The sequence below is a fragment of the Sapajus apella genome, unplaced genomic scaffold (genome assembly GCF_009761245.1).
Source record: "Sapajus apella isolate SASKATOON/1434 unplaced genomic scaffold, GSC_monkey_1.0 scaffold49, whole genome shotgun sequence".
NCBI lineage: Eukaryota > Metazoa > Chordata > Mammalia > Primates > Cebidae > Sapajus > Sapajus apella.
The window spans coordinates 13,833,240-13,852,062 of NW_022436989.1; positions in this window are offsets into that span (position 1 = coordinate 13,833,240).

Consider the following 18,823-nt stretch of genomic DNA (forward strand, 5'->3'; position numbering starts at 1 on the left):
ATAGTTCCATTTGTATTTCCCATCCCCTTTTCTCCGGTTTAACTGAGCTCAATGTCTTAGTACAAATGAGTTACTGACCACAGCCAAAACAAAATAATGCTTAGCAATAAAAGAATTTCACAAAATTTAAAGGTTTCATTTATTTGTGAAATTCTCCAAAGAGAGGGCAAAATTTGAAGCAGGCTATCATTCTTTAATAAATTTGTTTCTCCTGTGTGCTGCAGAATATAGAGTGTTCATTTTGACCTCTTGAGCCTGCAAATAAAGGGGTTTACTACCTAATTCTGACTTCTTAGAAATAGGTAGAAGTGTGTTGTCCAAATCTTACCATCCTCAAGATCAAATCACCTTTTGTCTCTGATCTTTCTTCAGTAACTTCAGATCTTAGTGTTCTCTTTTGTTTCTCTACCCAATAGAACTCATAAATGAATGCTAAAATTGGTTGAATGCTATGGAGATCTTTATTAAAAGATCTTGATTGAAAGATCTTTGAGAGCAGTGACCATATTTTATATCTCCTCTACGCCTCTGGTGCTGGAATGCTGTTTGTCATGTTCACACCGTTGCTCCTGCATTAACTATGACTAGTGTCCCCTTCAATCTTAAAGTGTTACAGCTTGCTCATCAGCTACATTACATGAGAGGGATATTAGCTTGACTCTGTAGAGTGGGAAATGGGATCTGGGGCTATTTCTTTCCAAAGACATTAGTCATCTCTCCTAGTTCTCATATCTACCACATGCCCATGCTTTCGGCTTTACCTGGTGCCTTCATTCATGACCTTTTCAGAGTTCTGTGTTTCCAACTAGCTTGCTTCTTGTTGGCTTCCACACACCAATTTTTCACAGGCTGAGGATTCATCTTTGCTTGACTGGCAACTCAGTTCCCACTTGTCCGTCACATTTCCATCTTCCCAAAGTTGGTAAGTGGGTTGACTTTTTTTCCTTGTGCATATATGCCTTTGATTTTTTAATTCGTCTATTTATTTAAAAATATTAGGCCAGGTGCAGTGGCTTACACCTGTAATCCCAACATTTTGGGAGGCCGAGGCAGGTGGATCACTTGAGGTCAGGCATTCAAGAGCCGCCTGGCCAATATGGTGAAACCCCATCTCTACCAAAAATACAAAAATTAGCCAGGCATGGTGGCACGTGCCTGTAGTCCCAGCTACTTGAGAGGCTGAGGTAGGGGAATCACTTGAACCTGGGAGGTGGAGGTTGCAGTGAGCAGAGATCATACCTGTGCACTCCAGTCTGGGTGACAGAGTGAGACTCTGTCTCAAAACAAACAAACAAAAAAGGTTCATTTTCTGACATATTAGTATGACTCAAGGAGGGATAAAAGACAAATTTGTGTTTTTAATCTATCACGTTTGGCTGACCACCTCACTGTACCTTTACTGTCAAAGCAAAGTTTAATCCTGAGAATGTTCTATTGAGAGAAAAGTGGCATGGATGTGGAGTTTGGAATGAGGAGGGGCAAGAGGTAAGATTTCAAGAGGATTCCTTTGTACTGAAAAGGATTTCACACTAAATTCAGAAAGCAATGTAGAACTTCTGGAGAAATTTAATTAGAAATCTAACACACTTTTATATGGTTTGGTTTCTCTCATCTTTAAACTCCCATTGGATTTTTGGTCTCCAGCACAACACAATCCAAAAGAGCTATCTGAAATGATACAAACGTTCTCCATCTACACTATCCAATATGGTAGCCATTAGCCTCAACATGTGATTATTGAGAACTTGAAATGAGACTAGTAAAACTGAGGAACTAAATTTCAAATTTTATGCAATAACAAATTTAAATATACACATGTACTTAGCATCTCTTGAATTGGACAGCACAGTTCTTGCTTTGGGGATTTGATTTCACAACCTCCTGATTATTTCATTTGTGTCCATCCTGTCACCCCAAACAGAGTCTAAGACTCTAAAGATAGTTATCTGCTCTAATAGCAATCTTGACTCACAGTTCAATAGCACATAGCAGGCTGGGCACAGTGACTCATGCCTATAATCCAAGTGCTTTGAGAGGCTGAGGTGGGCAGATCACCTGAAGTCAGGAGTTCGAGACCAGCCTGGCCAACTTGGTGAAACCCCATCTCTACTAAAAATACAAAAATTAGCTGGGCATAGTTGCATGCGCCTATAATCCCAGCTACTCGAGAGGCTGAGGCACGAGAATTGCTTGAACCCAGGAGGCGGAGGTTGCAGTGAGCTGACATCGCGCCACTGCACTCCAGCCGGGGAGACAGAGGAAGACTCTGTTTTAAAAAAAAATTCTAAAAATAAAAAGAAATCAATAGTACGTAGCACAGAGCTATACATTGGGCTTCTCCCTAATTGTGATGCCCAGGGAAGAATTCTGAGCTGAGAGTCAGGAGTTCTAATCTGGTCCTGTCACTAACAAGCTAGGTGACTTTGGAAAAATTTATTAATTTATTGATTTATAATCATGTCAAAAAAATGATTAACAACTGGGTCCCAAATTATTTGTTACCAATAGTAGTTGCTGTGTTATTGCTTTCATCAGTAAATGATAGGAGCCGTGCATGCCTCTGAGTTTTCCATTTCCAGTGCAATTGAAGGGAAAGCTAGAGTGCTTGGAATAGCCTTGGGAGTACATGGTAGAAAAAGCTGAGGGCAGGCTGCAGTGACTCACACCTGTAATCTCAGCACTTTAGGAGGCCGAGGCGGGCAGATCACTTGAGGTCAGGAGTTCAAGACCAGCCTGGCCAACATAGTGAAAGCCTGCCTCTACTAAAAATGCAAAAATTAGTTGGGCTTGGTGGTGCGCACCTGTAGTCCCAGCTGCTTGGGAGGCTGAGGCAGGAGACTCACTTGAATACAAGAGGCAGAGGTTGCAGTGAGCCGAGATTGCACCATTGCACTCCAACAGAAAAAATAAAAAAGAGAGAGAGGAAAAAAAAGTCTGGATCTAGTATTAGGAAGGCTAAACAAGGAATCTGCACCTTGTGCTGTCCCCTTCAGGGAGCCTTAGCACCTGTGTGCCTCAGTCCTCTTCTGAAGAATTTCTGACAAATTGGCCAATATTCTGTATACCAAAAAGCCTCCATACTTTGAAAATGCAGATTTGCCTGAACTGGCATCCTTTGATGGACAAAGGAGGAGCATCTATGCAGTATGCAGTGTGTGAACTTCCTGAACCCTTCAGGCTTTTTGGGGTGGTAGAGGAGTTTCAATTTGATTGGTAGAAAGATCATAACCACTAATAGTATGGACAGATGTTGAAACATATCTAGAAAGACAGTGGAAGCCCGAGAGCAGTAGAAGCTATGACCAAGTAAACAGGCAGCTGAAAAAGAGGACAGTAGAGAAACATGATTAGACACAATAGAGCCAATGAGTCACTGTAATAATAAAGTAATGGGGTAGTGAGTAGAGACCACCAGTGATTAAAGAGACTTCAAGATGACCTGGTCACTAAATTACCTCCTAAACGACCTAATTATATCCAGTCACCCCTGAAGCCCAACTATGCCACTGTATTTCTCACTTTCCATATAGCCTTACCTTGAGGTGACCCATAGACTCCTACTTCGAGGTAACCTAAGTACCCTGAGTTAGTTCCCTTGCATGCTAACAACAACAACACCGAAAAACCCTAAATACAGAAATAAATGCTGACTTAATCAGTCTCCCTGGGCTCACTTACCTCCGTGCAGCATTTTGGGGTTGAGCCAGGTGCCCTTCAAATCTCTTTTCAGCTGTAATTTTTATTTCAACATGAGATTATACTGGGGCAAAGTAGATGGTTTGCACAGCAGTGCTCTAAGAATATGAAAGAAAAAGAGGTCACCACAGTCTGGACTTGTCAAAAAGGCTTTGTGGAGGAGTCACTGGCCTAAGAATGCTGCTTGGACCTCTACCTGATTCTAAATTTGATAGAAGCTCAGGCGAAGCATACCACAGTGTCAGCTAGTTCACTAGTTCAATCCTTTTGTGTGCCTGTCTCTGCATAATAACTCTTTTTTAAAATGTGGGGATTTTCTCAGTTATAAATATATATTTATTGGAGAGGAAAATAAGAGAACAAAAGTAAAATCATAATTACCTTCATTACCTAGAGATCCTAGAGATGGTGATTAGTGATTACTAATAAATTCAACTATTTCTCTCCTTTTCATGTTTTCTTCTCTCTCTCTCTCTCTCTCTAAGTGATAGACAGAGTCTTTGTCACCCAGGCTAGAGTACAGTGGTATAATCATCCATCACTCACTGCAGCCTCAACCTCCTGGGTTCAAGTGGTCCTCCCACCTCAGTCTCCCAAGTATCTGGGACTACAGGCATGTGCCATCATGCTTGACTAAATTTTTGATTTTTTGTAGAGACAGGCTCTCACTATGTTGCCCAGTCTGGTGTTGAACTCCTGGGCTCAAGCAATCCTCCTTCCTTGGCCTCCCAAAAGTGCTAAGATTACAGGCATGAGCCACTGTGCCCAACTTTCATGCTCTTTTCGCCCAACATTGCATTGTACACATTTTTGGGTCATTAAGCTTTTTATGAAAATTAGACTTGAATAGCACAGAGAATTATGTCATATGGTTATACCAAAATTTAAGTTTCTCTCATTTTTCAATATTTTAAAGAATGCCTTGAAGAATATACTTATACATGATTCTTTATGTACATTTTTTGTAGTTTTTTTTGGATAGGCCACTGAATGCAGATGCCTTCACCTGTTCAGACTGCTATAACAGTATACCACAGATTAGATGGCTTATAAACAACAGAAATGTCTTTCTCATAGTTCTGGAGGCTGGAAAGTCCAGGGTTGAGGTGTTGATAGCTTTGGTACCTGGTGAGGGCCTGCTCCCTGGTTCACAGAGGGCACCTTTTCACTGTGTTCTTACATGGTGGAAGGGGCAAGGGAGCCCTCCAGGGTCTCTACTGTAGTGCCACTAATCCTATTCATGGGGGCTCCACCCTCATGACCTAATCACCTCCCAAAGCTCCCCAATCCTGCTACCATTACCTTGGGAGTCAGGATTTCAACACAAAAATTTGGGGGTAAGGATGCAAACATTCAGCCCATAATGACAGAATTTTGAACATTCATAAAATGTTTCTGAGATTCCCTGCTAAACTGTCCACCAGAAAAGTTGTGCCAATTTATGCTCCTACCGAAAAAGACTATTCAAGTTTTACACCTAGGTCAGAATTGAGTATTATCTTTTTCTCCAACTTTTGGCAGATTGCCATGTGATTATCAAATCCTATTGTCTACTTCTTTGATAATTAATGCAATAATCTGTCTTCATACGTTTGATGGGCATTTAAATTTCTCTTTTGCGAATCATCTCTTCAAACCATGTACCTGTTTTTCTATTGCTGCATTTGTCTCTTTCTTGTTGATTTGTAAGAATCCCTATATATAAAGGATATTCTCATCTGTCTGCTTGAGAGTAGAAACACCTATTGCTAAAAAGGAAAATGACTCCCTCCCCACCTCTTTTTTTTTTTTAAGAACATTTTCTTACAAAAAAACTAGTATTTATAAATCCTTCTCTTGTCCCTTTGATATACATGTAACTCTTTTTAAAGGCTAAATAAATTTCTTGCTAGCCTTATAACCTATAAATGTTTTTCTTAAGGGCCTGAGAGGCATTTCTTGGAAATAAAAACATTAAGGAAGTTAGTATCCCTGTTTTCTGGTCCCTGTGGGAGCTTGCTCTAAGCTCTGACTGATACTCGTCATAGAGATAAGAGAAATGTTGTTTTCTTTCAAATAAAGGCAATTAACTAGCACAGATGTCTACCCCAATACCCCAATTACCAGGTGAATATTAAGCAAATGGCTGTTGTCTAGTCCTCTTACATAAGGTCAGTTGATCGTTATTCCTGAGAACATGTATGTGATAGTTTGCACCTACTTGGCTATATTAAAAAGGCAGATTACTTTCTGGTTTGTAATTCATTAGCATATTACCTTTGATGTACATTACAGCCTGTTAATGCTTACTTAATAATAAGTTTGTTAGGCTGGGCGTGATGGCTCATGCCTATAATCCCAGCACTTTGGGAGGGTAAGACAGGAGAATCACTTAAGCATAGGAATTCACAATGAGCCTGAGCATAGTAGGACATTCCATGTCTACAAAAATTTTTTTAAAATTTAACCAGGTGGGGTAGTATGCGCCTATAGTCCCAGCTACTGAGGAGGCTGAGGCAGGAAGATCATTTGAGCCTTGGTGGCAAGGCTGCAGTGAGCCGTGACCACGCCACTGCACTCCAGCCTAGGTGACAGAGTAAGACTCTGTCTCAAAAATCAAAAAACAGAAAGACCAAAAAACCCCAGAAAACATGTAAAGCACTTAGAACAATGCCTGATACCAATAGGGACTAAAAATGACGAATTAATGCTATCATAAAATCTCATTATTGCTAATATGTTTAATACAAGAATATTTTTTTCTTTTTCTTTTCTCTTTTTTTTTTTTTTTTTAGAGTATCACACTGTGGCCTAGGCTGAAGTGCAGTAGTGTGATCTTGGCTCACTGCAACCTTTGCCTCCTGGGTTCAAGCAATTCTCCTGCCTCAGCTTCCCGAGTAGCTGGGATTACAGGCACCCACCACCACGGCCAGCTAATTTTTTTGTATTTTTAGTAGAGACAGGGTTTCACCATGTTGCCCAGGCTGTTCTGGAACTCCTGACCTCATGATTCGCCCGCCTCAGCCTCCCAAAGTGCTGGAATAACGGACATGAGCCACTGCGCCAAGCCGGGAATATTTCTTTTCTTCTGGAATAGCTGTTCTTAAACCAATGTCAGCATTATACTTGTTAGCATGTTAGAACAAAGAAATGGTGCTTGTTGTGTGAACCTGTGAGACTCAGTTTCTTCATCTGTTAATTCCTCACACACTTATGATGTGAATGTGAACATTGAGGTACATGGTGTATTAGTTTGCTAGGGTTGCTGGAATGATGTACCACAAGCTAGACTGTTGATGGCTGCTTTAAACCTTGGTTCTTGTCCTCTTAGTTTAAAGGAATTTAAACAAGAGACACACAGCAAAAGAAGTGCAGCAAGAGTAATTAATTGAAAAGAAAAAAGAATATTCTGGAAATTAGGTGCAGAATAGTCAGCACAACTTGAGAGAGAAAGAATTCAGAGTGGTCTGCTCGTAAAGATGAGGCAGCAGAGTCTGCTCTAGGGAGACAGACCCCCTTTCTGGGAGTCTTACATGATTATTCACAAAGAGATGGAACCAGGTGTTACTAGTAAGCATGTTCTGGGTGGTCCACGGGGTGCACATGTGCAGTAGCTGTACATGCTTGTCCATACCTTGCATGTCTCATTAACATCTTAAATATCCATGCAAGGGTGTGTTTTTTACTATTACAATAAGCAAAGGGTCAGTTTGAAGACAAGTAAAATCAAAATGCTCATGCTTTCTAGAAGGGAAAGTCCCTACTGAAGATTGCTTTGCTTGAATGAGCTCGATTACAATGTGAATGATGAGGCTTATTGTGTTGACTGTATGGTCACCACCGTTGCTGCATCCCAAGGACACGGTCACTTCCTTGACTACCTACCCAGCCTCAGGATGACTTACACAAGAAAAATGTATTGTCTCCCAGTTCTGAAGGATAGAAGTCTCAGATTACAGTGTCAGCAGGGTGAATTCCTTCTGAGGGCTGTAAGGGTAGGATCTGTCATTGATTTGTAGGTGGCAGTCTTTATGTACACATGGAGTTCTCCTGTTTGGCTGGCTGTGTCCAAATTTTTCCTTTTATAAGGACACCAGTTATACTGGATTAGGCCTGTCCCTAATAACTTTACCATCTCTTTAAAGGCCCTATTTTCAAATAAGACCCCATTTTGAGTTACTGGAGGTTTCAACATATGAATGTGTGGGGGTGGGTACACAGTTCAGCCCATAATGCACAGTAAAGTCCTCTGCCCATGGATGATGATGACTGTACCCAGGTGGAGTCATTTCCCCAGAAGACAATCATCATGTCCTATAAACAGAAGACTTGGAAATATCCCCAATTCAATTTTCAAGAGGTTTCATTTTGACTTGAGGAAATGGCCTTTGCTAGAGAAACAGTCATTTAAATTAAGTTCTTTTCTTCACCTTGTCTTTCTGCATCTGTTAACTAAGAATAAAATATCACACATGTGAACTCTACATAAAATTTAGAGGAACTTTGACATCTTTTAGGCTAACACCCTTATTAAACCTTTATGTATCCAGGAAAATTGTCTAGTTCTTTGAATGATTAATGTTAAATCTACATTCTGGGTAGATTTTTCTTATTTTGGTAACAGACTGTGCTTGAATTCAATTTACCAACCCCAGAGCAAGAATTAACGGAGAAACAATATTATCAATAGATTTTTTTTTTCTTCTAAAGGCAGCTGTAAATCACGTAAAGGTCTTCATAGTAAGTAGAGCCTGTGGCAATGGAGCTCAGCAAAAATCCCATCAATTTTACAGCACTTTGGTGTCTGCCCCATGGCTTAACATAAGAATTACTGGGGAGCTTCTGCAGAGAATTAGTCATGAGCATGGATAGCAAAAGAAAAAGCTGCAGGTAGGCAGAAGAAATCCACATTTTGTTTACTTGTACAGGGAGGGTGTTGGTGGGACCACTCCTAATCCTCCTTTTCATCCTCCTGCTCTTCCTCCCAAGATTAATCTGGTATGTATACTCACAGCATAAGAGGATGCAAATGAAAAGTTCACAGGGTCAGGGAGAAACGTGAAAAATAGCCAAGGGACACATGGAATGCAATGAAAGGTCTGAGTGTCAGAGGAGATGTGGGCTCATCTTTCTCCACTTTGAAGGACCGAGCTCAAGATCATACAGTTATTTCATCTGAAGTCAGATAAACCTAGGTTGCAATTCTACTCCTTTCACTGATAGACTTTGAATAGTCATTTAATTTTTCTGAGCCCAGGGGCGAGTAATGCCCACCTGGCAGAAATACTATGATGACTGACACGTTCAGACAGATGTGAGAGCAACCAATATATGTCCAATCTGAATGTATCATTCATTGTCAGGCAAGAAAGGGATACTAATAACAAAGGCAACATAGTGGCCAGTGATGATGGCCAACAACTCCAACACAGGAGCTGGCTTAAGGCCTCATGATCTGCTCAATAACTTGCAACTAAAAGTCTCAGCCGGCCGCATAGCAGGGCTTTGCTACACGGTTGAACTTTTACCTTTCCCCTGCCTCCTACTTGGCCAATGCTTGGTAAGAAACAAATCAATCAACAAAACGATGTTGTAAACCATGGCAAGAAAACTGTGGTGTGCTTCTTGTGGTTGGATAGATACAGAGCTTAATTTCTTTCAAAGATGATGGCATGGAAGCAAATGTCATGAACCTGAGAGGAACTAGCAGAGTTAGAAAGTGAGTCTATCCACAGAGGCTAGAATAAGGACTTTTAACAACAATTTGCAAAGACATTTTCCCCTACTTAGATTTGTCAGAAAGTAGATTATTAGAAAAATTCTGAAGTAATGGATCAACGGTTAATTCGTTATTTGAATGTTATCCATACAGGCAAAAAACTAAAATATAACTTTAATCACCAACCACATACTATGGTTTCTTTAAAGAAAGTTCTTGTTTTGCTGGTTCCACAGTCGCCTGGGAAAAAGGATTGTGTGAGTGTAGGAGGTGACTATTTCACCCTGCACTTGATTCTGTGTGGATACAGAAAGTGGGTAGGCTGGAAATGAAAATTCTGTCATTGTCATTTTCATCTTCTTAAAGACTGAGCTAAGCGGAGGAAGTGGAAGTCATCTGGGTGACTGCTGATATAGAAAATGCAGTCTCTAAAATAATATAATATTAAATAAACAATATACTTTCTTCAGCACATTTTATTTCATCTTGGATTATTTGTATCCCAGTTTATTCTGCATGATACAACCTTTATTTCTCAGTTTTTCCCTTGTAGGCAATTTATACTTGACTTTGCTAATTATTGCACTGGCAGCTCTTCATCCTGGAAACTAGCACCTTGGAGGTGCTATTAACATTTCTGTCTTAAATATATCCATTTCAAAAACATGGGTTGAGTTTGTATCATGTTCAGAAGACTATGACGTAATGAAAGCAGTAGGGGTGACTGAGACACAGTTCATATCCACTAGAATATCAAGCATCGTTCCAAGGGAAGATGAGATTACTCACAACGGTGCAGGGAGATGGTGTCTGGAATGGTTCTTGAAGATAGTGGTACCTGCACTGAAATTTGGAGGATGGATAAAGCTAAGGGAGCCATTCTAGACTACAGAAGCAGATCGAACAAAAACCAAGAAGTGAAAAGGGCTCATAGATGAAACTATTTCAGCCATCTTGTTAATAAATCATCATTACCTTTTGAGATCTTAGGTGAAGCTGCTATAATAAGACAGATCAAGAAGATAAAAACAAGTTATTAACATGTATATCTCATATATACACGGAAGACAGGGAATGAATGGTTCTCAAAGAGGTGGCTTAGAGCTCTGGCTTATATAACATCTTCACAAAGAACAACAAATTTTTGAAGAAATTGGAGGACAAAAGAAAAGAAAGCTTTAGAGGCAGCAAATTGTGGGAAGGCGGATAAAAGTAGATAAGGCAGATACGGTGGATAAAGGCTGGCTGGTAAAGTTTGTTATGTAAATTCCTCTGGTACAGGTTTTCGGGCTGAGAACGTAAGTCATCTCCATTGAGAAACCTTTGTCCTTCTTTGTAGGGAGGAAAGGAGGATACCTTCACAAATTAGGTCCTGCTTTTAGGCAAGTAAGAACAGTGCAGAAAACTTTTCTTGTATCTACTTCTTCTCAATTGCCTTTAGCTCAAAACAATCCTAATGTCAAAGTGGCATATTCTTCGAACTTTCAAGCGCTATCATATTGTTTTAATTAAAAACAAAACAAAGCAAAACAAAAAACCTTAAACAACCATGCACAAAATATAGCAAAAACTTCAAGTGGGTTGGGTGACTGCCCATACTGTTCAAATAACTAAATGCAGTCAACATGATATATACAATTACAAGGTAATATGAAATGTAAAACATTTTCATTGTCTTTCATCTGTTCTCATATATGGCTACTCCTGACATCTTTTACAGAGAAGACTTTTATACTGGACTGGTTCTGAAACAGACTATACACAGGAAATGTCTACACTGCCTACTTCCGGTTTTAGGTTTCTGAAATTCCTTCCCCCTTTAAAAAGCTTTTACTTTCTTAGACCTCTGAAATTTATCCCCACTTTTACAGGGATGGTATTTGTAAGAGTTAGCAAGATGCTCCCTATTCAAGTTCCAAAGGTAAAGGCTCGTTCACCCCAGGACAGAAGCTAGAGAATCTGAAGAGCATCCTCGGGGGCTGGCTGGAAACCAGCTAGCTTAGCCAGTGGACTGGGATAGGGAAGAAGAGGAAAAAAAAACTGTTAGACTTTTTCTTGTAGAACCAAATTTCTCAGTGCTCTACATCACATAGGAATTATGTATTTTTCTAGCCTATAATTCTCAAACATAAATTTGATGTGTTACTTTCACTAAGAACCAGCTTATTTCCTGGTGATTCATTGTCAACATTATTTACATACATATGAGCAGAATTCGAAAAATATAAAATCATTTTAGACTCAAGTAAGAATAAGATAGCCCATTTTATTTGTTCTATAGACAATATATACTATTGTAATTTTCTTTTTATTGCCTTAAATTCAGCTACAGCAAGTCAATAGATCAATAAATGTCATTTTCTTATTTGGCTAAAATCACAAAGTGAATACAAATTTCAGCCTTCCAGGCATAGAAATGTACTAAATATCAAAGCATTAGGCACCCCATACTATTACAGCCAGATACGATAGTATTACATTCCATTACAAGAAATGATGCTCATTTTTATCCCTTTTCTTACTAACAATTTTCTTTAGAATTATTTTTTTACTCTAAAATTGTAATCTAAGTGAGAATTTCTATAAATGAAGCAATGAGATTAGCAGCAAAAACCAACTCTTACCATGTTCATCTGTCTTAGAGCTGAAAGGGCATTAAAGATTGTTGGTCCAGGGCGGGGTGCAGTGGCTCATGTGGGTAATCCCAGCACTTTGGGAGGCTGAGGCGGGCGAATGACCTAAGGTCAAGAGTTTGACACCAGCCTGGCCAACATGGTGAAACCCCGTCTCTACCAAAAATACAAAAATTAGCCAGGTGTGGCCACACATGCCTGTAATCCCAGCTACTCCGGAGGCTGAGGCAGGAGAATCGCTTGTACCTATGAGGCAGAGGTTGCAGTGAGCTGAGATCAAGCCACTGCACTCCAGCCTGGGCGACAGAGCAAGACTTGGTCTCAAAAAATAAAATAAAATAAAATAAAATAAAATAAAATAAAATAAAAAGATTGCTGGTTCAACCCCTTCCCATGATCTGTCAGAGTATCTGATATCCAAAGACAAAGGTATGGCACAAGGTCACACTGGATATTTTTTAGTATAGCCACTAACCAGAGGTGGGCAAGTGTGAGCTGAGTGAGAGGAAAGACTGCCGGAGAGACAAAGGTTCAGACAAGTATTTCCGGTGTGTTGTCAATGAAGGGGATGAGTGTTAAGGGAGAGGCAGGAAAGATGTGTTATTATTTTTAATCAATGGGAGACATTGGTCTACTTAATGGCTGAGAAAAGACGATGACACAGGGAGGAACTAAAGATGCCAAGCAGCAGCACAGGGAGAAGGAACCAGGACACTTAGAGGATGTGAATCAAGAGCAGAGAAAAGGAGTTTGTACCAAAAGTCAGACAGCAGTACCTCTTCCTCAGAACAAAGAGACAAGTGCCTTGATGAGCAGACAACAAAAATGAAACTTGAGGGCACACAAAGTCAACACTGAAAACAAAAAATCAGCAGCGAGGTCCATAGCTGTGGTCCAAAATGAGAGTCACAAGGTATCAGGAGGAGACTAGGAGCTGCTAGGTGACGCCAAGAGCCTAAGGTGCTCGAAGTCACATTTATAGAAGTTTTCTTTCTATTGCCAAATGGAAATGAGGGAAAGCCAAAGGTATTCAGGAGTTAGGGACCGGGAAGATAGAAACTTGAACATGGAAAAAGATGACAGAAGGGTCTAACCAGTACTGCCAATAGTGTGTTCCTCCCATGGGACTAGAATTTGTTGGGGAAGGACCACAGCTACGGAGCACTTGTTACATGCCAGAACAAACCTGTGAAGTAAGGACTAGGATTATCCCATTTGTACAAATGAGGAAAGTTAAGCACAGGGGAAGTTAAGGCGCTTGTCCCGGCTCATGTTGAGAGGCAGTGCTGGAAATGAGATCCAAACCTGTCCTGACTCCAGAGCCTCAACTGTGCCGTGGCACAGCCTCCCTGGTTCCACAAAGGTTTACCAGGGGGCAGAAGATACCACCTGACACATGAGAGAAAACAAGTCTCTTGGTATACGTATAGTGCCAAGAAGATAGGTGATCAAATCAGGGTTACTCAATGGAAAGGATCTGTAGCAGGAAGACAGTACTAGGAATGCCTAGAGCAACATGTGACTCATCCTTGCTTCCAGAGGCTGAACAAGCCCGAGTGTGGAGAGCCAAGCCTGGTGGTAGAGAGCAGAGTGACCCAGCACTGCCTTGCAGGTCCCCAGGCCCTTGGCCTCCTGAAGGTTCACTGAAAAATCAACTCACAAAAGGCTGATTAAGAGGAGAAAAGGTATACATATTTATCTAAGGTATATACACAGGAGGCCTCAGAATGAAGACCGAGCCCTGCTGGGGGTACAGAAGCTTATATACCATCTTGAGGTGACAAAAGAATGGGGGTTTGGATCCTGACAAAACAGGTGATGGGAAAGGGAGAGGAGAGGAACTCTGCTGAGGGACAGTATGTGATTACTAGGGAGAATGAAGGGAGGGGGAACAGATATTAACTGGTAATTAGTTCTCTCGATGTATTATAAAGGATTTGTTCAGGTGTGGTCTCATCTGGGTTTGCTTTCCTGCAATAGATAATGAGGTAACAGGAAAGAGAAGAAAAACCAGTTGTTCTCCTTGGTGGGTCTGGACTTTAGGCAGATAGAAGAACTTCAGAGAAGAGCTTTCTCCTATGCTTGGGGAGAAACTCTGGAGGCTGGGGGAGATCTGAGGGACCTCGATGCTGCTTTAGTTCAGCTTGTCAAAATGCCGTATCTGGAGTACTGGTTTCTGAGCCCCAACAGCCTCTAATTGGATCAGGAAATACATTCAATTCTGCAGCTAAGTATTAGGAAGCCTACTGGCCTGAAGTTCTAAGCTGCATTCACCAGCGCCATTTACGCGGTAAAAATCCACCTGATATTTTATCCCATTCTCTATTGGCTCATAATGCTGGTGAAGAATAGAAGTATGATATTATCATGCCTTCCCCAAGACCTTAAAACGATAAGAGGAAACAGGGAAATAGTGTTTGACCCTGCATACCACCCAGTAAAATGGCTGGGACCCTAATGATTGTTTTTACCAGGCAAAGAAAATTGAATGGCTCAGAGAATCTTGGCTGTCATTCAACTTTTTCTGCTGAAGTTTTCTTGTAGTGCTTTTTCTTTATGAACACTTGATATGTTTCCCTGGTGACACACAGCATCACATTCCAAAACTGCTCTTTTTGTCTCTTGTCAGTTAATCCTGACAGAATTCCATTTTCTTGTCCATTAAGGTAAGCACTCAATAGAGTTAGTTGCTCAGTCATCCAAGACAGAAATTACCTGGATCATTCTTCTAACATTCAAGAATCTCAATCCGGTGATCAAGTGTGTAGCCTGAGGTCTTCTATATTCCCCCCAGGAAGGCTATCATGTCTTCTAAAGTCTAACTCAAGTTGGCATTTCCTGATATGCCAGAGTTGCCAAGGTGGTAGATTTCTTAACTCAGATGAAAAAGGTAAAAGGTAGAAGAGAGGGGAATGGTAGTTAGCCAGTTTGTTTACTGTAAAGCAATAAATTAACCCAGCCTTTGAATCATGATTTACATATAATAAAATACAAATCTAAGGCTAGATGTAGTGACTCACGTCTATAATCTCAGCACTTTGGAGGCCAAGGCGGGTGGATGGATCATCTGTGATCAGGAGTTCGAGACAAGCCTGGCCAACATGGTGAAACCCATCTTTACTAAAAACACAAAAGTTAGTGGGCATGGTGGCAGGTGCCTGTAGTCCCAGCTACTTGGGAGGCTGAGAGGCAAGAGAGTCAATTGCTTGAACCCAGGAGGCAGAGGTTGTGGAGGTTGCAGTGAGTCCAAATCATACCACTGCACTCCAGCCTGCGCGACAAGAGTGAAACTCTGTCTCAAAAAAAAAAAAAAAAAAAAAAAAAAAAAAAAATCCAAGTGTACATTTTGATGAGTATTGAGAAATTTAACTACACGCAAAACAAGATATAGAATATGTCCGTCACCCTTTATAGTCAAACACCACCCCCATTCCCACACGCAGAGGCCATTGCTATTCTGATTTGTTTTTTAATTTTTCTATCACATCAAGTATGTATCATTTCTTTGCTAGAAACTTTCCAATTCTACTCTTTTTGTTATTTGAAAATATACAATAAATTATTGTTGACTACAGCCACGCTTTTGTGCTACCAGATACTAGATCGTATTCACTCTATCTAACCATATTCACTAACCATCCTCACTTATACCCCTCCCAGCCTCTGGTAATCATCATTCTCCTGTCTATTTCCATGAGTTGAATTGTTTCAGTTTTTACCTCCCACACGTGAATTAGAACACGTGAAATTTGTCTTTCTGTCGCCATAGTTTAGTCTTGCTTGTTCTAGAACTTCATAGAAATAAAACAAAATACTATATACTCCTCCGAGAGAAAATAGAATCTTGGGACTCCAAATTTACCATGCCAAACGGAAAGTTAAACTTGGAAACAGAGTCGAGCAAAAATTGCCTTCCTTTTGTTCCCAAACAGAAAGCTGTAATTTCACAACCGTAGTCACAGCCTCACATGTATAAACCAGGTTCTCACAAAAATACAAGGCTGCGTATCTTTCTAGGTGGTTTCCCTGACAAATTGCTCACAAGGAAATTTCCTGTGGGCCCCCAAATCTTTCAAAATACATACTCCCCATATAAACTAGCCCTGAAACAAGTCCTGTTAAATTTCACCTTGATTTCAATTACCAGCTTATCTTCACAGATATGGAATAAGGACCAGAGTGGAAATTATCCCTCTGCCACCCCCAGATGAATGCACAACAAATCTTTTCCTCTACTCAGCTTTTCACATGTTGACTTTATCTCACATAAAATGTGGATTTACAGAGCAGGAGATGAATGCATAATTGACTTTTTCCTCTATTCCCTCTTTTCGCAAGTAAAATGTAGATGTACTGATTGTTAATCAAAGCCTCTCAAAACTGTAACCACTTGCCTCATTGCCTACTGATTTAGTTTGGATGTTTGTCCCCTCCAAGTCTCATGTTGAAATGTGATCCTCAGTGTTGGAAGTGAGAATGGATGGGAGGTTTTGGGGTCATGGGGACAGATCCCTCATGAATGGCTTGGTGCCCTCCCCAAGGCAATGAGGGAGTGCTCACTCTATTAGTTACCATGAGATCTGATTGTTAAAATATCTAGTGTCTTTCTCACTCCCTCTCTCATCATGTGACATACCTGCTCTCTCTTCACCTGCCATGAATAAAAGCTTCCTGAGGCCTTACCAGAAGCAGCTGCAAGTGTCATGCTTGTGTCGCCTGCAGAACTATGAGCCAGACAAACCACTTTTCCTTATAAATTACCCTGTGAGTATGCAAAGGCATACAGAGGAGTATAATGGACTTTAGAGACTCAGAAAGGGGAGAATGGGAGGGGAGGTTAGGTATAAAATACTACACATTACGTACTCATTAGCTACTCAGGTGACAGGTGCACTAAAATCTCAGAATTCTCCGCTATATAATTCATCCATGTGACACAAAAAGCACTTGTGCCCCAAGCGCTATTGAAATAAAAATAAATAAATGAGATGAGTGGAGCTTTTTAAAGAATAGTCTACATTTCCAGGGGAGAATATTATATATTGTTAGTGTGAAGCAGCATTCACCATCAGTCCTATTCCAAGTTTTAATGCTTCTTATGCAAATACTCAGAAACACAGATATAAGTAGATGGGAATAGAAGGAGCTTTCTAAAACATACCAATATCAGTCTTTTTTTAAAAAAAAATAGGTCCTTCTTCTGATTTGAATATCAGAAGTAACAAAGTGATCAAACTTTTTATTTATTCTTTTAATAATTCGCTGTCATGTTAATTCATCGCACCTATAATTTTCTTGTAAACTAAGTACAAGAAGTCACCAGACTTGTCAGAGCACTTAACTATAGTCTTTGGAGTCATTCACTTTCTTACTCTTCGGTACTATACCAAATAGGACTTACCTTGCCTTATCAGTTGACTACAGTTAAACGTGTTATTCTTTCACCTAGAGACACTTATTATGGTTCCCAACATATTGAACTTACTGTATACAGAAAGTTTGAGAAAGTTGAAACTTTGTTCATCTCAAAACATCACTGTAATTTTTTCAAGTAAAATATTTACAAAGTAGTTTTTAAATATTGTCTTTAAAACACTGGAGTTTCAGATTGACCTAACTGGAATTGTGGGAAATGTTTCCTATATATTCTAATTGCCAAATCCAATTCCCTGATCAAATTAATAAGCAAAAGCCACAACAATTTTTGTCAGAAAAATATTTCTTCATTTTTCAATTCAAATAAACATTATTGATATGTACTCCTATAACTGGTGGCAGGAGCAGGGCTGCAGGGGTGTCCCAAAGACCATCGGGGATGTGTAGGGGGTGTCCCAAAGACGATCTCGGTTGCCCAATCTGGGATGTGTTTTCCCAGGTCCTTGGGCCTCACTCACCCAAGAATGGGGAGAGGGCCCTGGTGGCTAGTGAGCTGGTTGAAGTAAGTATCAGACCCAGAGAGTTTTGCACAAAGCTATTTATTAGCAGAGAGAGAGAGTGAAGGAGAAATGGAGAGAGTGGGAACTCCCACGCTGTCGTGGGAGGGAATCCAGAGATAGAGTCGGCACAGGTAAAGAGAGAGAGAGAGAGAGAGAGAGAGAGAGAGAGAGAGAGAGAGAGAGAGAGAGAGAGAGAGGGCTCCCACGCTGCTGTGGGAAGGTATCCCAAAGAGGCAAATAGGTAAGGGAATAGGGGGAATTTAACCCCAGAGTTACTCCGGCCCCATTCAAGTTCTTGTCCAGTGAGAGGAGCTTTCCCAAACTTCCTCTGGAGTGATTGATATTCAACTCTGATATTGGATTGGTTGCCTGATTCACAATCAAAGCCTCCTCCCTCGGAGCTTTTGACCGTCGTTTTAAACAAAGGAAGCTCACCTGGGCTTTCTCCCCAGCCCACCGGCACAGGGAAAATTAGAAAAAGAACTCTAAGTTCCCCCAAGGGGAGGTGGATGGAGGCACGGCGGGGAAGCTCTTGCCTTTGAAACCACGCCCCTTGTGGACCTGGGAAGAGAAGTCAACATAGTCCCTCACTTCTTTGATAACCATCTTATTTCTAAATTATAATTCTAAGATAATAGGTAAAGAAATAAATTTAGATGAAGACACACACCTTCGTTGCCATAAAAGTGACACACTCTTGCCTTCAATATTCCTTATACATATTTTCTTTGCTTTGCCCTCAAAGACTCATCCTCAATAGCAATGCCTTCTTTGACAAAGATAAAAGGGGTAACATGCAAGGACACATGCAAATAAAAGTTGTTAAAATTCCGCTATTTCATTCAACAATATAGCTGTAC